Source organism: Rhinichthys klamathensis, unplaced genomic scaffold (assembly GCF_029890125.1).
Source record: "Rhinichthys klamathensis goyatoka isolate OS25496 unplaced genomic scaffold, OSU_Roscu_1.1 h1tg000009l_1, whole genome shotgun sequence".
NCBI lineage: Eukaryota > Metazoa > Chordata > Actinopteri > Cypriniformes > Leuciscidae > Rhinichthys > Rhinichthys klamathensis.
Genome location: NW_026606562.1, coordinates 3,589,526 through 3,612,298, shown reverse-complemented (window position 1 = coordinate 3,612,298; position 22,773 = coordinate 3,589,526). Strand labels below are relative to the sequence as shown.

The 22,773-nt window shown below is 38.3% G+C and overlaps 2 protein-coding genes across 4 annotated transcripts in view; one reads left to right on the top strand and one right to left on the bottom strand.

Annotated features, from left to right (window-relative positions):
* Positions 1-22,773, top strand: part of rbm15b (RNA binding motif protein 15B) — a 270,324-nt gene that overhangs the window by 55,595 nt on the left and 191,956 nt on the right. The window lies entirely within an intron of this gene.
* pcbp4 (poly(rC) binding protein 4) overlaps positions 1-22,773 on the bottom strand; it is an 80,357-nt gene that overhangs the window by 33,907 nt on the left and 23,677 nt on the right. The gene's annotated exons all lie outside the window — the stretch shown is intronic.

Sequence of the window (22,773 nt, the reverse complement as noted above, 5' to 3'; positions counted from 1 at the left end):
TACTCTGCTCTGATTGGTCAGATGGCCAGTCTGTTGTGATTGGTCTACTCTGCTCTGATTGGTCAGATGACCCAGTCTGTTATGATTGGTCTACTCTACTTTGATTGGTCAGATGGCCAGTCTGTTGTGATTGGTCTACTCTGCTCTGATTGGTCAGATGGCCCAGTCTGTTTTATACACAGTGATACAAACAGTTAGCCTGGGAAAACCCAGACAACTTCCGGCAAATTAGATTTGCTCTGAAAGTTAGTCTGGCAAAGAGCTCATTCAAGCCCATTTCCAATCCGTCGAAATCGAGGCACCAATCAGGGGTGCGTTTCCCGAAAGCATCGTTAGCCAACTATGGTCGCAAGTTCCGTCGTTACCAATAGAGTTCAATGGGATTTGCGACCAACTTGCGACCATAGTTGGCTAACGATACTTTCGGGAAATGCACCCCAGAAACGTTGGGGCGGGCTTTACACGATGACGACAGCACTGGGATTTTGAAACAGATTTTGTAGCCTACATTACAAAGATGGATGCCGCCATCGAACATCACTCGTTCGAATCAGCTATCGCGTCTGTTTTAAGCGATTTGAATGTTTCCTTTTTGTTAAAAACCGAGCAAAGAACAACAGTCGGAGATGTTTCTCCGCCGCTCTGCATACGTCATCTCCTTCATCGCTCTGATTGGGTTTAGGTCTATCCGCGACGTCCGTTGGTGACGCCCCTCTGGAAATGATTTGTCTATGACGCTTTGCCAGACCATAACTCAGTTACAACTGAGAATGGTCTGGTTTTAACCAGGCTAACAAACAGTAACAATGGCATTGCTTATTCTGTATCAGTTCCAGCCAGAGTCCTCATCCTTTCGGAAGTGCATGCTGAATTCATGCAACAGTGTCTTTTCGACATGTCGACAATACAAACCAACCACAATTGCTGACAGCTCGTTTTGGCAGATCAGAATCAATTCTTTCTTCTAGGAGACAACTTTATTTGTCATGGACTTTGATCTTTGAAACTTTGCAGACCTTTTACATTCACAAACTATTATATTACACACTGCATGAAAGGTAATGTTCAAAAAAGCATAATGGGTCACTTTACCACTGGAATAAAATATACTTTTGTTTTATTTAACCTGTTGCAGAAATGACAACTACTTCTATATTTATGTGCATTTTGCCTTCATTGGGACTTAAAAAGATGGATGGGATTGGGAAACAACCCCAACCCAGATTCAAACTGGTGTTGGTTTCTGTTTGCCTTGACAGGAGTCTGCGTGTCTCACAGCGGTAAATAAGACGATCTGTAATTGCCACGCCATCTGCCCTTGTGTGCAAAGTATTCGGTTAAGTGAGGACAACCATGACAAGTGAATCCAACAATGCCTCAGCAGCTGAATTATGACAATGAGGTGTTCTGTTACAGTGTCACCAAAGTCAGCATCACCAATTTAGCCAATCTCACAAAGCAGGAGAGGACGACTGTAAGTGCTTGTTGAAATGATCCCCACTGCATGCTCCACGTTTTTTGGTGAAGGCCCAGAAGTGGAGTAAGAGGTGAAGCTGGTTTGGGCAATTTTGTTCTTTTTGAAACAAGAAATTGCAGTTTTTGTGCACCCCTGCCTCTACATGAAAGAAAAACCACAGGTTCTATTGAGACCATCTGATGGCTTTTTTAGGCAGTGTTGTGTAAAGAGCAGTTGGATAGCAAATATAAAGTCCAAGTTTGCAGTAATGACTGTATATGCATTCTACAATCCCGGAATCACACATACCAACAACAGAGATGATTTTTGGAGGAAGGATGTCATGTGGTGCGACCAGTAAAGTCATGAAATCCAACCAACACTCTGAATGAATAAATAAATAAGCAAGAAATTATATTATAGACCCTTATGAATATGTCAAGGTCAAAAATATCAGATAATTTTACCTTTTTAATGACAAGGCAAGGTTAGTTCAGGTTGTAAAATGCCATGTGGCGAGCTCTCCACAAAATGTTGATAGAGAAAAAGAGTTGATGTTGATAAAGAAATAAAAAGCATTGCAAAATGTTTTGCTTGTAACTACATCTCCCGAGAGATCGGAATCAAGCTTACTTAGCACTCACAAATTTCAGTCAGCTTCTAAACGTCCCCAAAATTAGACTGCATGAGTCATAATTTAAAACTTGATTGGCAAGTGTTGTTGAAGCTTCGGGGTGAATGAAACAAGCTCTCAACTCTCAGAGGACCTGCTACATCAGACGTCTCGAGTCCTAAAACAGCGATATCACAGCATGCTAATGGCAAACTTGGTTGAGCAGTTGATGATTCATAGAATCAAACACACCAACATCTGCTCGTCGTAACACCACTCAGATTCACCCACATTGCGGTTTTCTGAAAACTGCCGACAGGTTAATTAAAGCTGCCATTGATGTGGCCGCTCAATTAAAGGTGTGGGTGCATGTTTTCAGATAACACTGGAAGACATCCAAGATTTCGACGTCAGTCGGGGCTCCAAAAAAAGTAGGTCAGAAATCCAAAAAGCAAAGCAGAAGCCCACGAGAGGCATCGATGAGGCTGTCGTGTAAGAGTTTAGCAGTGTGTCATTTGGACACTCATGTCCACGGGTGGTGCTGGCATATGCATGTCATTAGTGCAAAGCGATCGCTACTTGTGCCTGTCTCGTTTTCTTCTCTTCCCTCAAGGCGATCCACCAACCTATTAGAAGAAGAGAGAGCGAGATGAACAGGAGATAGAACGTGCCCACTGGTTTGCACCTGTGGTCGCAGGGATTTTGCCAAGTTGAATGTGTTTCTGGATCTTCTGTTGGTCCTGTCACAACATCCTGTTAAGCAACCGCCAAAGCCCTATAATCTAGGGCCCTATGAAACAGGGTTGTCATTAACTAAAACTAAAATCTTATATTTTTAAATATTAAAAAAATATAAACATTAACTGAAATAAAATACAATATAAAACAACATATGTTTTCGTTCCAAGGCAACATTCCTAATTTTTATTTAGTTTAACAATGTACTAAAATAACTAAAACTGAAATAAAAATGCGTAAAAACTATATAAAAAGTGTGTATTTTGCCATTTTTATTAAATAAAAAACTACCCAATATGAAAATTTAAAAAACGAATTGAAAATATTAATAATTCTATTATAATATCCCAGTAATACTAAAATAACACTGCTATGACATTTGTTTTATTTTTTCCCAAATTCTGTTTTATTTTATTTTTTCAAATTCCATGCACTTCTATTTCAATTTCTATTTGTCTATTTAACAATTTTATATGTCTATTTAATTAATATCTTAATACTATAACAATTGTATTATTATCATTTTTTTTTTAAGTTTAACAATAGTGCTCTATGAAATGTATTTTCTTTTTTCAGAAATTATTTGTGTTAAATATAATTTTCAGAATTTTGGGGGGGATATTTTGTCTGGATTCAGTGTTTCATGATTTAATAGAAATTTAAAATAAAAAATTATAGTGATAAATCTTTTTTGTTTAAAGTATGAAATTTGAACAATTCCTTTCCTTTTTTTGGCAAACAAAGTGCAGAGTTTGCTGTTTAAAATAAAACATAGATGACTTTTTTTTTCCTTCGTTTTAATAAACGGTATTATTAGTATTATCACTTTAAGAAGTCCATTATACTGCACAATATTACATGTCTTTGTCATAATTTCTTTAAACTAAACCAAACTTGTATTTTGGCGGTTTGTGGTTTGTATCTTTGTGTCTCAAATGATAGTTTTTATCAAATGAAATAGTGAAATGCTTGTGAACTGACTCTCAGAGCAGCTCTGGATATGAAATTCATGTCCTTATATAGTGAGACAACGCTGAAAACACCATGAGCGTCACATGTTTTATTCAGAGACAGACTTTATATTTAAATAGCAGCCATTTTGTAGTTTAAAATCAACAGACACTAGTACTGATGTCAACTTTGTCTGTGTTCCTACCAATTTCAACAGAAATGCAACCAAGAAATATATGCAAATTATGTCGGTAGGTATTAAAACAACTGCCTGAACTTGTTTGAATAAAAAATTCAGTGCCGACTGTTAAGGCTCCCTGCTAGCCAATAATCAATCACATAAGAGTGTCAAAGCCATTCTAACTTAGTTTACTATGACTTTGGCGCTTTTGGGTGTTCCCTTGTTCCCTGCCCCCGTCCACCCACCACCACTAAACCACAGCCCAAACCCTAAAATGAAGCCAGAAATGTTGTTCCTAGACCAACAACGTTTATGCATCATACTGTTTATCTTCATATACTGTAAGATCATTTACACCTGTATATATAAGAACCTGTAGCAATATCTCTGTTGGAACACAATCTCTCATCTATTTAATGCGAATCACTTGTAAATCTCTCTACTCTTTATGTGTAATACACACACACATCTAACGAAGATTAATTAGCAGTGCTAATTGACGCTTCGCCACCCTGTAGTGTGTGAAAATATGGATTGTCAAGACTGGCCACAGTCTATTACAGAAGAGCTCTATGTTCTATGCATCTTAATGCATCTCTACACTATTGACAATATAAAATTGATCTTTTTCCCATCAATTTTTGGTAAAATTTCGCTACTGTGGCCAACCAAATATTAATTTTCTTCAATATCTGAAGTTTTTAGCTCTTTATTATCACCCAGATTTATCCTTGTTTGGACATGCACAGATTTGAATAATAAGCATTTACACTGTAAAAAATATTTTAGCAATTTAGTTATTTCAACTTATTTTTTTGTGTAGAGATAACTAGATTGTCCAGACAACAAGAAATTTTAAGTTTTCTTGTCCTCAACTTATCGAAATAAGTTAGTTAAACAAAAAAAAAAAAAACATGCAAAAAGATAACACAAAATAATGAGTTTTTACAGTGTATGATGGATTTTCTGAAAAAGGTGTTTGCATGGCCTAAAATAAAGCAAAATTATACACGTGTAATTCCAACACGATCTCACGGCAATTCATACTTATTTTACGAGGTAGCTAATTCGTACGAATTCCTACAACCTCACTCGTACGAATTCGTAAGATTTTTGCTAAATCGTACATATTTTACGAGTTGCCCAATTCGTAAGAATGACCTCCCCCTGACCCCGCCCCTAAACCTACCCATCACTGGGGTTCAGACAAATCGTACGATATCGTACGAGTGAGGTGGTACGAATTTGTACGAATTAGCCACCTCGTACGAATTCATGTGAATTGGTCGTGAGATAGCGTTGGGTATTCGGATTCTAGAAACCAGAAATTTGGCTTAATCTGGTTTATAGCAATCAATGCATTTATGATGCTTACATAATCGGAATATGACCAAATTCTGATTAAAACAAAAATATACATGTGTTATTCAGATTCAAGAAATCGGAATGTTTACTTAATCTGGTTATAGTGATCAAAAAAAAAATGTACATAATCGGAATATGACCAAATTCGGATTAATATCAGAATAATGCATGCAAATGCAACCAGTGATGATATCAGAATGTAATACCATAAGCAATTCCATTGTATGTACATGGTACCCCAAGGGAAACATTATGATGGTAAGCATGTCTAAACCTTATAAATAAAACACCTCACGTGTCCTTATATAAATTTAACATGTAACATTGACCAATTGGCGTGAGCTGGTATCCCAAACGCATTTCAGAGCCCAGCTTGAGATCGATATATGCTCTCGCACTGACATTAAGAAGCACCTGCCCTCACGCTGGGAAGGGTTTGGATATGAACACAAACTCAGGATTCATTCAAAGCATCTGTATGCAGGGAGGTGTTCTAGGTCACGGCAGAGCGCTGATATTTGCATTGGTCTGGTTTTCTCTTTCGCTCTCTCTCTCTCTCTCTCTCTCTCTCTCTCTCTCTCTCTCTCTCTCTCTCTCTCTCTCTCTCTCTCTCTTCTTTCCATGTTTGACACGCAGCTCAAATACACACCCTGCCAGTCAAGGCCGCACACGCTAATGTCTCGGTTCACTGCGTGCTTGTCCTGCAGCTCCCCCCCCCCCCTTCACCCCCGTCAACATTCATAATGGCGCATTCCATGAATACAAGAGCTGTTACAGGAAACCACCAAACTGAGAAGGGAAGGGGAGCCCTAGACACTAGGACACTAGGAATGATGTCAACTTTATTAAGTATGAGGCATATTGTTTTACATGCTTTGTTGTTTAAATGAGCCACTGTAGTTTTCTTTCCTGAAAAAATCCACTTAAAGGTTTACTGCACCAAAAACAAGCTTTTGCTGCTGTACCTTTAAATGTATATATGCAAATAAGATGGGTTGTGATTAGCTAATCTCTTTGCAAATTAAATGACTAACACTTTCCTATTGATTGGAGGTTTAGTGCAAAAAAAAATATCCTCCTGAGACCCAGAAAAAAAACGTTTTTTGAATTAAGTTTTTTTCCATGTCATCACACTGTTTAGAGCACAATAAACAAATGGTAAAAAAAACATAAATAATATTTTATTCATACGTTATGCTATGTCCTCTGTAGTGGACGCCAGGACTAAGTTGTTTAAAAAATAAAATGACATGAAATTATATGTATAGGCAAAAACAATGGGATTTTTTTTCAATCACCGATAAATTTTGGGGTTTCAGGATTTTTTTCAACCAACATTTGTATAAAGATTATTCTCAACTATGTTATGAAAGAAATAATGGAATAAATTGATACACCATTTTACTTTTTGCAATATGTGGGTAAAATGGCCATAAATGAATATTCCCATTCAATGCAATGTATCTATTTTGCACATTAATGTGTTCTTGGAGCAACATTTAATGAAAAAAGAAGTGTAATAATTGGAGTAATATTTGGCAACATTTTAATAATAATATCTAATATTTCATAGGAATATTGATGTATAATTTATTTCCATATTCACTTGTTGTGTCTCCCAAATGCCTGATAAACATGATTTTAGTCCTGATGTCCTCTACAGTGGACACGTTTGAAATCAATGCCCTGTTTTGTAACAGAAAGTATTTTTTTAATTTGAAACCCCTTAACATTTTCCTGAGATGTTGTTTTATGAAATACAATTAGAAAAAGTAGTCCAATTTAAATTATAATTACAATATATTATCATATTGCTACATTTGATCACTAAATTAATGTCAGACATTTCTAAAGACCAAGGAGAAGTTGTTTTCATGGTGAAACCTCCAAACATTTGGGATCTCTGAAAAGTCCTGAATGTGCTCTTTACAGGACACCCAGGTTGTGTCATGTGACATGTATGATGTCAGAGAAATTCACTAAAATATAATGTCCACTACAGTGGACAAAAGTCTATTCTTGGGTCCCAGGAGGCTATATATATATATATATATATATATATATATATAGGTAAGAAAAATCGAATAAAATCTCTTTAATATCTCAAATGCATCTCATTTGCTTTTATCTTATTTGTAATAAAAGGCGAACACTATAATACTCTCTCATTTACTGTCAGCAAACAGCAATTACGCATTCATATCATTTAAACTAATCTTTGAATATCTAATAAACATTTCCCAGACAGCAACACAGTGTCGGCCCAGATCCGGCCCACATCTACATGTTGAATCCACATGTACCAGACGTGGCCCGGATCTGGGCCGACACTGTGTTGCTGTCTGGGTTCATTTCACAAAACCTTGCAGACTTGCGGACAGGAGAGTTCACATTTACCGGAGATGCACAAATCAACAAACCTTAAACCCTTGATTTCAAACTATGCTGTTATAATAAATAACTATATAATCTTTACATCGGCCATCAGCAACCCTGCTCTCCCAGATATCGCCATCGGCCGTCAAAAATTAAATCAATATTGGTTGACCACTATTTAGAAGTGGCCCACGATATTTCACTAATGTGACTGCGCCTTTACTGCAACTGCAAACGCCATTATGTTTTCAAGCTACAACAAAGCTATAAAAGTAGTGGGATGTTTCATCCAGAGCTGATTTGAGATAAACGGTTAACTGAGCTCATACACCGTTACCTTCTAAGCTTGTAGATACTGTATGAGCTGGATTCATCTCAAATTTAAAGGACTTTCTCGGACGTCCATCAGCACACAACGGAGTTTCTATTACACCCAATGAGACTTCGTCTCAGTGTACATGAATTATGAAACTGATTTCGAATACTTGTAAGGTGGGGTTAAATCCCAGTCGACCCCCAATTCCCTCTTTCCAAGTGCCCCACGGATGACGGATTCACGGCCTGTCCCGAGGGTTGTTTGGCAATATCCCTCATCACTCCACCAAATCATACAAGCTCCTGTCTCTTTAAACGCTGTGCTGTCCTTGGACTAGACGCTTTATTAACATCACACAAGGGCTGAGTTAATGTTATTGTTGGGTGAATTGCATTGATGATATGAAAAGAAGCTGTTTAAAAGCACTGGGTGTAATCTCTAAAGCAGGACAACAATGAGACAGCAGGCCTTGGGTAAATAATGTTTTCTCTGCTGGAAAAAAAGCATTTGTTGTTATATTTAAATTTGCTAAAAAATCCCCACATGAACCCATTGCAAAACTGAGTCTGTAGCATTAAAATGCATGCAGATAGTGTATTATATACAAGAAAATAACTCTATTTTATGAATTTTATACTGCAGATATTTTTTTTGCTCCAATTAGCAGTGCACTGATTGTCATTAATGAACTCGTTAATCAGTTTTCAGAAACAGATCCTTAAAAACGGGACATTAATTGGAAAATTTGTTCGGAGATCATGTAATAATGAATACATAGAATGGAAGTGGAAATACTTCAATTAAAAAATAAATACAAAAATAAAAAATGCATTAACACAGACTTATGTAATATATATATATATATTTATGCATATTTTAATACATGTTTATTTAATGTATTTTTAATGTAATCCTTGTGTACTACTCTGATCTGTAAATATCCTGAATTAAAAAGAAAAATCAAACAAGTCAAATATACATATTGCATAAGTGTCCCAATTATGAATGCATACGGCAAATATCTAATCTCGAATGTGTTTTGCCATGTACGCACATGGAACAACATCCAATCGGCGGGAGAAAATTTTTTTATAGAAAAAAACAAGTGGAAATTACTTAATAAAAATAAATAAATACATGAAAATTACATAAACACACACTTATGTATTAAACAAAAATATATCCCAAAAACTACCCTCACTGATTCTATGTAGTTGTTTATTCAATATGTTTATTTATTGGATTTTGTAATTACTGTTATCTGTCATCCATCACATATCCGAATTATGCTAAATCTGACACAAATATAAAACCAAAAATCAGTGGCAATTATGAACGCCAAATACTTAATCTAACATTTTTTTTTTTTTTTTTGCTGTTTACACACAAACGAGATCCAATCAGTGGTAGTTTGGAACTGAATGCCAATGTAAGTTAAAATGGATTTGCCTAAAAAACTAGTTATTAAAAAGAAAAACCACACCTAACATGTGCTTTACTCCGCATATATCTTGCAGAGAGGAGTATTCACACTATATAACTCGCCGAAGTGTAGGGTAACACGTCTCCGCTCTGACAGAACACAAAGACAAAACAAGATCATGCAGTTTCGCCTTTCCTCCCTCCACCCACTCCATCCATCCTCACGTCTCGCCCTCCCTCTCCTTCCATCACTCATCCCGCGCTCATGATCACTATAATTATGCTGAGTGGGATAGCAGGGGCGTTGAAGAGCTCTCGGAAGAAGTGCACGTGCTTAAGTACAAAGCAGTCAGACTCGATTTAGGCTGATTTCTTTTGTGACAGTTGCATCACAATCGTGCATCATTACGTTTTGTTACGATAATTGCCGCGAGTGGCGGCGCGGACTGCGAGAGCGGGCGAGTTAAGGATGAATTTTCTGATTGCTCTCTTTTCTGAATCAATTTCCTTCGCTGACAGCTCGTGCTCTACAACAACTTAAAGGTCAATAAATGCGTTCGCAAGCCCCTGAGGTAAAGATAACACCACGTTATCAGGGAGCCGAGAGCCATTTCACTGTTAAAGACTTAGCATAATTACAGCGCGGCGGAGATCTGACTTGAAACGCAAACTGAAGTGACAGTACTTTTGTCGCTGTGATATTATTTACTCTCTCGCTTGGTGTCTTTATGTCCCTCTCTCTTGTTCTCGGCAGAGAGCTGAGTGTGCAGCTCAGGGTAATGTTGCTTTTTTTCTGTGAAAGCAAGCTCTGCCGGATGACTGACAGCTAAACGGCGTCGGTGACCTTGGCCGCCGAGGGGCTCCGGCCGTCTGAGATTTATGTGACAGGTCTGAAAACAACTCGGCGAAGGGACCGGGGCCCGGAGGAGGAATCCTGCATGCTGCTGACGGCCCCTCCACGCCACAAGGGGCAAATGTGCAGAAGTGCACCGAATACACAGAACGCAACTGTGAATACAGACACAAACCAATGCAAAATGTCACACTCAATTGGAAAAAGAAAATGCAAAAGGAATAGTTAAAAAAAATTAACATTGTCATTATCTACTCGACTTCATGATACTTTAAAATATTTTCGAGCAGCTTATTTCTATACAATGCCAAAAAGATAAAGCACTATAAAAAACATCCATATTAATAATAATAATAATAATTCTTAATAATAACTTTAATCAAAATGTACATTACATCAACACTAATATATATATATATATTCCATTTATAAAAAATAATAATTATATAATAATATATAATACTAATTTAATACAAATTTACATGAATAATTACATATTTATAAAAAACTAATATTAATAATGAATAATAATAACTATATTTAATACAATATTAATATTATTAGTTTTTTATTGTTATTAAATTAAAGGACTGTTATATTATTATTACTGCTACTGTTAATAATACTAAACCTATTACTAATAATAATATTATGCTAATAAAATAACAATATTAATACAAATGTCGATTAATAATTATACTAAACTAATATATATATATATATATATATATATATATATATATATATATATATCGAAAGAGAAACAACTATTAATAATAATTATTATATTGAATACACTATATATATTTCATATTTATATATTTCATATATCAATATTATTGTTATTATGCATTGCTATTAAATAAAATTACTGTTATATTATTATTATTATTATTATTTGCGTACACATAGATGGGCGTCGCCATCTAAACATTCCCAAAAACGACAGAAAAAAAGACTGAGTAAATCTGTGCCAAAGGTGACATGACTCATGAGATCACAGCCACGCTGAGTTTTCCACATAGTGCTGATCTGGAATCAGCCTCCTCAAAAGAAAACAAACAAACACATGTGGTAGAGGAGGAGTAGCAAACATACTCCTGAACTCAGATCAGTGAACAAGAGCATAGAATCGGAACTGCTGTTTGCACAGGGACAAAGAGAAACAAATTGCTGGGTAAAATTCAAATTATGGACACCAAACATTTGAATCTCAGCACTGGAAAGCCATGATCAACATACTTCAGCTACTGCACATAAATAAAATGACTAGTTCATAGGGATAATGCCATGTCATTCTAAATTAAACCCGTGTAGTTTTACAAGGACTGTTTTCTAATGTGGATCTGATACTATTGATCGTCTGCGCCAAAATGACCTCTACTTCCTTTACAGTCTCTTATTGCATTTAAGGACATTTTACCAGCACAAATGTAGCCTAATCATGGACTGCATAAGCTGCACAGGACACAAACCTTTACCACAAAATCTAAAGTGGTTAGCAAATGAGTTAGCTTAGATGCTAATGCTAATGACATTTTTATTCTTTGCTTATTGATTGTGTGTCAGATTGTCATCCTATATTGCTTCGCATTAGATTTTACCCCTGATGGGCTTCTTCTGTCAGAGTCTCTCGTAAAAAAGAAAAATAGCCGTGTGATTAGCGCCGCCACCTAAATTATATGGTGTGTGTCCCAATTCAAATACTTCAAGGCAAGGGTACACAGTGCGTAGTTTAAGTTCATATTGTAGTGTGTCATGTGGGACTTTCTCTTTGCATTTTGTGGAAATGACAATCACATATGTTCCCCATGTAAAATCTAAAGATTTAACAAGCTACTTAGCTTAAATGCTAATGCTATCAACAGGGTTAATGTTTTGTTTATTACTGCTCACGTGTGTGTGATTGTCGCCCTGCGCTTTTCATTGCTTTTTGAATACATGTTTGTATCAAGTTAGCTTAATGCTAATGCTACCAACAAGGTTGCTGTTTTTGCTTATTGTTTGTGTGTCTGGTTCTCATCCTATTTGAATTTTCTGGGTAATATTTTTGCCTCCAATAGGTTTGTGTCACCACTTGTAAGAGAAAAAGTCAGGAATACTTTTTCTTGCCAAGTTCCACCATCTTAATTATATCCTCTTATTGCATTTATAGGCATTTTCTTGGAAAACATCAGCCTATTCATGAGCTACAAAATAAACAGATTTTTACCACATAAAATCTAAAGCTACTTAGACTAAAAGTGTATGCTAATGACATGTTTATTGTCCTTCAATTTCATCCTTTATGGTTTTCTTGTGTCAGGATCACTCCTAAAAAAGGAAAAAAGTCAGACAGGGACAGGGTTCAAAGAGACTTCATGGATAGTGCCGCCACCTAAATTACCTCTCAGTATCCTGGCTGTGGAATTACAGGTTTAGCATGGATCAGGCTCAAGTTATGATTCAATCGGTCAGATGGCGGATTATAATGTGTGTGAGAGAGTAGCCCACGTGGTGAGCGTGGAGTGTGCCGTCAAGGCCTTTCTAATGTAGCACACATTATTTGGTCATTAAAATTACAGAACGACATAAACATGCATCTATAGAAATCTGATTATTAAGATGGTCTATTTCTTGTTAAGCAGAAAATGAAACTGTGTGAATAACTCCACATTGGCTGGTTGTGAAATTGTTGAGGACAGCATACTCTCTTATTGCAAATGAAGCACTTAAACCCAGAAGTAAAATTGTAATTTTGCACATAATAGAAGTAGTTAACAAAGTCAAACACATGACCACTAATCCAACCGCTGTGCCTGGCATCTGAAGGTATCAGCGATTTCCCTAATGCTTAAACCCAATGCAATTCTACTCATCATATTTTCTCATTTTGTGCAAAAGGCTCTAGCTGAGTGGCGGTGCAGAATTAAATTTGTCCAGTGATCTCAGACTCCAAGCAAAGGAGTACAACTTTGCTTGGAGTACAAGGACTGGGTAGGTACTTAATGAGTGTAGGCAATAAACTGAAACTGCCCTATTTTGATTTAATTAGATGCTCGGCAAAGGCAGCAGAGTTATTTATCCTTCCTGAGGCTGTGCCGATGGGTTTGGCGTACCCGGCAGGAAACTACATTTCCATTTCTCTTTTCTTAGCTTTCATTTCTTACCCCTCGGTTTCTCGGCCGCCACTTAAATCTGGGTGAAGGTCACCGGCCGAGAATATTGGCAGAGGAAAATTACACCAGCTTCTTTTCTTATTTTCTATCTCTGACTCGGTTCGGAAGTGGCAAAGGATTACTCGCAAACCAAAGGATGGCGGTGTAAATACAACGGAGATTGGAAAGAAGGGACCAGAGAAGCAATGTAAAGGAGTTATTGGATTTTCAGAGTTCCCATTTGCTTCCCGTGAAACTACACTGAGATCACGAGGGGTGGGTAATCTGCCATTAGTTGGACATCCGTAAGTGCTTCCTCTTGACCAAAGCCATACTGCATAGACTTGTGATTGCTACTGTGGAAGACTTCCAAAGAGAAATTGTCAAATGAACCCGGCACTTTATTCCAGACGGTTTCTGAAAGCAGACTTGAGAACTCCTATCGTGTTGCTTGCCATACACAGAGATTATGGGAAACTTTGCTCTTGATGAGCCAACCCCAGCCTTCCTGACACAAACTGACCCAAATACATAATATACAAGCACTGCAGTGCATCTTCCATTGGAATTAACTTGCGACTGACGCCTTCAGTTGCCATCATGACTCAGGCTTCTCTTTTTTTCAAGGGGTGGCTTGTGATATCCTTGCCATTAGAGGTCTGTGTCAGCCAGCCCTTCCAATGACAGATATGTGGTAGGTTTAGAGACTTGACGCCTGAGCCCAGTGGAGCATGGTGCTAAAACAACACGGCGTGCCACCCACCCTTCACACAGGGGTGGATTCCAGGGCTGCTGCACAAAGCAAACTGAGTGGGGCTGGGCAGAGGGACAGGGTAGGGCTTTTGTCAGCTGCACAAGCAGAGTGGTTCGGGCGTGTGCCTCTGATCTTTGGGAAGCTCCTCAGCTGTTCCCTGCTGGACAGCTGGACCCCTGAGGGATCCAGACAGCCTGCTCAAATTAGAGTACAGGCGACAGGACTCGATGCATTTCCCTTGTGAAAACAGGTCTTGCTTTTGCTACACAGAACTGCACAAATTCCACCAATAACCACCTTTTTAATTATTCAAAGTGCATAATTGTGAACTAGGTGATGTCACCAAGTAGGACCTATTGCTGGATCAATATCCTTTGGACTAACATTCCTGAAACAATGATGTTATCCTCTATTACTTAATTAAAAATGTATATTACAGGGATAGTTTACCCCCCAAAAATTAAATTCAGTCATAATTTACTCACCCTCATGTCGTTCCAAACCTGAAACTAATTAAAGATCATTTGAGAAATGTCTCAATGTTTTTTTGTTCATACAGTGGAAGTGAATGGTCACCGAAATGGTTCGGTGTTTGGTTACCAACATTATTCAAAATATTGTACCTTCTTTAGTGTTCCGCATAAGAAAAGAAAGTAATACAGGTTTCCAAGTTTATTTTTTTTTTGGGGGGGGGGGGGGGACTATCCCTTTAAAAAAAGCAGTTTACACATTCAATGATGATGAACAAGTTCTGTATTAAACATATAGGGGAGGGAGGCATAAAGTCAAAATTGGCAGAGTGAGACAACTGTCATGACATCATAAATAATTTTGTTTTAAATTAAAGCTCAAGTAGCTTGATTTACTCCTCTAGTATAATTTCTTAGAAAATAAAATCATGAAATTATCTTTATATTTTAACAGATTATTTTAATTGGATACCATGCAACTGTAAAACTGTAGTTGGAAGCTTACAAAACCAAGTAAACCATAAAAATTCTGACGGTTGGGTCTACTACATCTAATCGATACATAGCAATCCTAGGCTCTGTTTACACCTGGTATTAAGATCTGTTTTGGTCGATCGGATCACAAGTGGACGAAGCTAAATACAGGTGTAAATGGGGTCTAAAACGTTTTGAGCTTGTCCGCTTTCAACCACTTCCAGAGGTAGTCGAAAACGCATTCAACCGGATTGCTTTCGTAGTGTAAACGCTCATGTGTTCAAACAGCCACAAAAACCACCTACTCTCCGCCAACTGATCTAACGTGTAAACATTATGGGAAGCGCTCTAGCCAGACGGGATTTAAACTTTGTCAGCTGAAGACCCAAGTTTGGTTTGAAGATGAAAACCGTGCCAAGCACAATGTTCTCACACCATTCCCTATTTCTAACACACACTCAAAGTGTTCGGTGTGATCTTGCGGCTTTCAGAGCAGAAATGAAAGCTGATGCTCTCCATATGTTTTTCCGTCGTCTCCATGTGCGTTCATATGTAAATTGCGTAAGCTTATTTCTGAAAAAGTTCTGAAAAAGCCCATTCATTTACCCCCTCATAGACCACCCCTTAAAGAAATCAGGACAGAAGTGGTTGAAAGGGGACAATAGAGACTTTTAAGATTAAAATGTAGATTTTAATCTAAGATCAGATGTAAAAAGGAATATGTCTACCATGTCTACTTGTGATTCGATCGACCAAATCACATCTTAATACCAGGTGTAAACAGGGCCTTAGTTGTAGGCACCCCTGTGCCTAATCTTATCCCAAACCCTACCTCCACAATCAATACTGATTTTGATACTGATTCACAGGGGCTCAAATACAGTAACTGTAAAAACACTAATCCCATTGGTTTATAGGAATGATGTTCTAAGAATTATCTTCACAAAGTTGTAATTGTATGAAGCAGTTAAAAGACACTCTGCCTACATCCTTAACTGCACCACAGGGGTGACAAAGAACACAAGAAATTCATAACCATCCCCTCTAATATTTGCTTCTTTGAAGGCCTGGCCACTTTAACTTCAACCAAGCACTACTCTTCAATTGAAGAGTGGTCAGACTCACACCACTTCTCCTCAAGGTTTTAATGAGGTCCGCGGGGAGCAAAGCAGCCTGCTCGCCGTGCCCTAACACTCTGTAAGAGCGCTGACCTCCTGCCCCATCATACTGTCAAACTGTGTCATAAGAGACCCAAGAACTATTAAAACCAAATGAGAAATGAAAAATGAGTTGCAAAACTTGCGCCGCTAATGATCCGTTCAGTGTACATGTTGGCTTGCCGCTGTTTATTTCTCAATTTCGCTCAAAGATAAGCCAGGCTGATTAATGTTCAGTCACATGGAGGTGATGATAATTACCCCGACTGATAAAATGTCACAGATGTTAAAGGTTACATTCGGCCCTGTTCTTGATAACTGGCTTCCTTACCATTTAATCCCTCCAGAGATATTTTTACTCTATATCATAGCCATTTTGATTACTAATCTTACCTAATCTCCTTTAATGATCAAACGTTATGGTAAAAGAAGCTATTTTTGCCACACAACCATCTGTCCTATAATCTTCGTTCAAGCATTGCTCTTTCATTTCCAGTGTTTTGCCATGAAGAATACGCCTTAAAAGTGAGGTAATTTCAATGTTAAAATTACCTTCTCATTCAGACCAATATAAAGTTTTAAATAAAGTTATCAGTATATTGGTTCACGGAAAGTGCAAGTTCTGCCTCTGTGATGTTTTCAAAACATTTCTCTGTTTGATTGAGTAGCCCGACAACAGCAGAATTGACCTCATCCAATGGGGTGAGTTTGGGGCGGGGCTATCTATTTTACAGACCAATGGCAGACAGGGAGTGTTTCAGTTTGAAAACCCCCTTATTAAGTGTAGTGACACTAGCAGTGTAGGAATTACACACCTTCATCTTTAAATAGAGATAATTAATTGATCTTTCTAACAAATCAATGCATAAACATGACGCATCAAGCATGCTACTTGAGTTTGCACGTACAACGAGCAAGTGTGTGTGTGCATTAATGAGACAGAGATGGCCTTTTGATTTATTTGCATTACAAAGCAGGCACAAAGACCGACTGTAATCCATCAAAACAAGGCAATCTGATTCTCCGAAAAGCATTCTTCAGATAAACAAAATTACGGCTTTAAAAGACCTGCGCCCCGTCGAATCTTGCACTCCTGGTGTTCAGAAAGATTGCTTTGGAGAAATATAAATAGATATCTTACAAACAGATACGTCTGATTAAAAATCCTCTTTAAATAATGTCGCAAATGAATGTATCGTCACAGGCGAGTCTCATTATTCCTTCAGATGACAAATGGTAAACCCAGGTTTCAATATCCATATCCTGGATCCCGTCGAGATTTAATAAATGCACTGCTGACATTTACGCATCTTTATCTTATTAGTATAACAACAAAATATTAGTGCTAAATGAGGAGCAGCATAATAACCCAACGCAACACAGTACCAATTAGGTGAAGGGACAAAATGATCTAATTATATAATTGTAATTCTGGGGGTTTTATGCTATGACGGGCGAAGAAGCGAGGACGGCAGACAGGCTTGTTAAGCCATGTCATTTTAATTGTGATTTACAGCTCTGTTCAGTCAATGCGTGTGTATGAGTGTGTGATGGAGGTGTCTGACGGGCTGAATGGCCTGCTCTCATTAGTAAATGTCTCCCTTCATTGGTACCAAAGAATAGAAAGCACTGACCGCTATATGCGCGGTGTCGTTTTAACCATCCTAGGGGCTGGGCAAGGCTTGGATGCACTGTTGGTTTTTTAGCAATTATCAGTGCCGACGAAGCAGGTAAACGTAGTCCTCACAGAAGCGTGAAGTAGTGCTGGACCGCATGCTTCAGCGCATGGCCGGCTTGTTAAGAAGTTCACGTGGTGTTAGCCCTTGCTAATTTACACATTGCTTGGTATAAAATCCTAACTTGCAGTGTTACATTCCAGCGTTGTTAAAAATAAAACTGCGTCGCGACGTTGACTCGATTGACTAGCGCTGAGCTCAGCCGCCCGTGTCTGGACGGCGAGAGCATGTCAGTCCATGTTTCGTCTATTGAGTGAACACTCTGTCTCCGTCTCCAGGGGGTCCGTCGAGTACTAGAACACAGTCTGGCCCCTATCCAGCTAACCTACGGCTAAGCTTTCCAGATAGCATGCAAACTCTTCTACGAAACGCACATCTGCCTCATTAACCCCTACAGCACCTATTGATTTTTTTACCCCCCATGATTTTAAGGATCTTCAAGCTTTCCACAGCCATTGTGCTAAATCCAAATTACAAGGGATAATATAATGCTGGGCTTCCTGCGTCTGCTGCAATCCACCAAGACAATAAGTCAAGATAATTTAGCCATCTGTTGTATTTGTGCTGAGACCGCAAAAGTGTGTCTTCCAGTTCAGTGTTCCAGTCTAAAGATTGAATAAATGTTTTAAAATTGCCTTTATATTTCACTTAGAAATAATAATAATAATGTAAAATGCATTCCAATAACTAAATTGTGCATCTACACAGAGTGAGTTTATGTCATTTGAAACATTAAAACATAGTTTGGGCTAAATTCAATGCAAGCCCTGGCAGGTTGTAGTGGTTGCACATGGATAAAGCTCATTGTTTATGTCACCTGTTGTTTTAAGGCCCAAAAATAACCACCATAAATCAGTCGCCTGGCCCTAAAACAAAAATTGCTCTGTTACATTGCTACTCGAGTTAAAGTGCTGCTGTAATATTCAGTGATGGCATGTTACCGCATTCGGTCTAAGTTTGTGTCTCATTTTATTTTCCTTGATTAAAATCATCCATTATATTGGACATTATAATTATTAGAACCAGTAATCCCAAGCTTTGACTATTAATCAGGAAAAAAAAAAAGCTCAAAATATGAAAGTCTTGAGCGGATTAATTTGTGAGTTAATTAAGGGGGTACGATTTATTTGCTTAGGAAGAAATGGCTCATAAAAAGCATCTCCTCAACCCTATGGTCCTAACCACACTGCCAAAATTGTAACAAAATCATAAAAAAATAAAAAAAATCATCACACATTTATATCAGATTTTCCTTTCGATCACAATGCTTAATCACCTAAATGTTAGAGGAACAAACCACAGTTAAAATGCCGCTAAGACAAATTCTCTCATATCCTCCAAACAAGCAACTGGTGTGAAATAAAAACCATAGACAACACAATTATGAACCTAGAAATATCTAAAACACTGGTATTGAAAAGGATGGAAACCAGAAACCTTTCAAAACAAATACGAGGCTTTGTCGCTGAGCTCGGCGTCTCCACAACCCAGACTACAGTCCCTGTGAGAGCTACAATGTCACATAAAAATACCCCTTTTGTCATTCTAAATGACACTGGAATGAAGCGAGCCTCGACGGACGGTGACCACTTCTGAGCTCATCTAGCAACATGTGAACTTCGCACTTGTACATGACTGAAAGTCATAGCAAAATGGTTAAAAGTCGACATTTAAAATAGGCCCTATTTATTCGAACACGTGGTCTTATTGCAAACGATTCAACAGGGAACACAAAGTATGGCTCGCAAACGCCTTTTCTCTAAGAATGTTTAAGGACAGCGCAGAAGAGGGATCTCATTATAATTTTATAGACGGAGGAGACATTAATGCACCAACAGGAAGACATTAATAGTTCTACCACTTAGAACAGAGGCAAAGTGGAATGTTTTGACCAGGAATAGCTTCTCATCCCTGTACGTTACCTCTTCCTGTCTTATCTCCTTCTCCCTCAAGTAGGCAGTCTGCTGTTCCTTACTCTCAATTAAAGTAATGGACATCTGGACAGCAATCGGGACGGCCCCTCTGGGTAAAAACACCCACAAAGGATCTGCACGTCTCGTCTCTTGCTAGACAGTGGGCTTAAATCGATGAGCTCAGAAGACTAATTGTAGAACACACTACAGCAATACAGAATCCCGTTAAGATCCGAGTCATCATTTCCTCTCACTTCCCAAATGAAATTCCTCCCATGCCCATTTAAAGCCCGTTAAAAATAATTTCAAGGCCATTTTTTTTAATTTGCGTTTAGTACAATTCATAATGTGACGGAGGCCAGTTAGTAAGAGCTGTGCTAGTAAACCTCACTCCCCAGGCCTCAAGAGGCGCACTAGCAACCTTGTAAACACGCCCACCTCTCATGCGGGAAACGTCGGTTCAAATCCCACTCGGAGCGGTGCGTGTTCAACCAAAGGGGTCACGTTGGTGCCGTGACCCGGATGGGAGAAAGCAGAGGCTAGTCTTGCGTAGCCAGACCTTCAGACTGATAGCTGAAGGTCTGGAATTCATAGCAGCTTTCTTTGGCCAAGGCCCGCCCATAAGGCCGTTTGACCGACATGTCAAACAACCAATTACAGTTCGTTTCGTTCAGCGTCACGTTTCGGGGCGTGGAAATGTCCCCGCAACAACAGACCGGCGTGCAACAAGTCAGTCAGCATAGAAAATCAAAGAAGGAGAAGAAAACTTCAAGAGTCTATGCCGTGAACCTCGCATACTTTTGAGAATCCTACGTTTAGCTGATCTTGATAAATGCTCATTGTCACTCATGTAAACACAACAGTTTTTCTTCCGCAATCACACGTCTGCGCTTTGTTTCCCGGCGGACCGAAAATAAACGCGACACTCGCGCCCCCCGGAAATCCGATAAAATTCAACGAATCAGATGACGACTTCGACATTCCTGAAGTGTTTCCAGTTAAGTGTACCATAAGCATCAGACGTTTAGCCAACGTCCCGTGGGCGTGACGTCTGAGGCTGAGACTAAGCAGAGGCCAGCTTGTAAGAGCTGTGCGAGTAAATAAAGCCCACAAGATGCTCACTAGCGACTGACACTAAATGCTGAAGTCTTTAGCGTCCTTGTTTGCTCACCTGCCGGAAACATCGCTTTGAATCCCGCTCAGAGCAGTGCAAGTAGAACTGGAAAGGTTACATTGGTGCCGTGACCCAGATGGGAGTGAGGTAACGAAATGTTTTCTGGAATGTGCTACAACACAATTGTATATAAGCTCGATTTCAGGTTTCTTTTTAAAATGTGTCTGAACACAATTCGTAAACCCACGTAGGTGCGTGTTGAATTCTTAGTACTGTTGCAAGTAATGCTATAATGGGCATTCAAATATCTTCCTCATTATAAACAAATCTTGACTTACCTTAAAACCAATTTAATCAAGCTCCAAAAACAGCTCATTTTGATATTAGGGGACGATATATTTGCATGAGTTTCTTTCTTCTGTTGAACACAATAGAAGATATTTTAAAGAATGTTGGTAACCAGAGAGTTGATGGACCCCATTGACTTCCATTGTATTTTTGACTATGGAAGTCAATGGGTGCTGTCAACTTTCTGCTCACCAACATTCTTTAAAGTATCTTCTATTGTGTTAAACAGAAGAAAGAAACTTATACAGGTTTGGAACAACTTGAGGGAGAGTAAATGATGACAGAATGTTCATTTTCAGGGTGAACTATCCCTTTGAGTAAATGATTTATCTGTAAATGACGGTTTTATATTGATGTTTTCAGAAAACACGTGTAATAGCGAGTGGCCATTGATATGGTTTCCTATGCAATGGCGATGTTAGCCAATCATAACAACGGCCATTTACTGACAAGCCTTAAAGGAGCCGCCCCTTAAAAAACGATCATTTCAGAGGGTCAGAATCAGGGTTGAAGATAATAATTTTTCCATTTATTTGTTTGTTTCTTTTTGTGCTAACTTTATTAACATTATAAGTGAACCTCAAGGAACATGTATATATATATATATATATATAAAAAATGCGTGTCATGTATATACAATGAAGCTACATTGGCTAGTAGCTCACATTTGCATACTTGTGCAAATTATGTTTTTGGACTAAGAGTGATAATGTGCTTTTCACTGATGAAATCCAACCTCATGTATAACGTCACAAGGCCAAGCATCTAGACGGAGTTTTCTCACAGGACACGGAACCAAGGCTCGCTAACGACACGTAGCCCTCTTCAGATCGAGCCATCATCAGTTAAAATCCTCTTCAAGCGGGGGTAAATGGGCGCTCTGCAGCGGGGACCACTTTGTTCTCACGGGACACATTAGCCCCTCAGGCGAGATCCCTACATATGCTGCCGATTCTCTCAGATTTCAACCAATTTTCTGGATGCATTCGGTTACATTGCCGACAGACACATCATAGCTAGAAAGCACATCTAAAAATATATACGATGCAGCCCTACTGGGAATTATTTCGCGTGCATTTGTTTCTTACCCTTCTGTAAAATATTACAGGCTATTTCTAGCTTTTTAATGTTTTGTTTTTTTATCCCCCTCCATTGAATTCAATGATTTAACTTATGTTCTGTTTACGGCTAAAGACATAGAATTAAAAAGTAGGACAAAAATAGAGGCACTTTCAAATGTGATACTAAAAAAAAAGCATCTCTTGCAGTTGTAACTAGAGTCCTTCGAGACTTAAGCATGCTTTATCTTACACTCTTTTAAACTATGGAAAATGAATTTCTTACCTTGCTTTCACTTATTCAATTATACAGTTGAGTATCCCTTATGTTCATCCTTCTG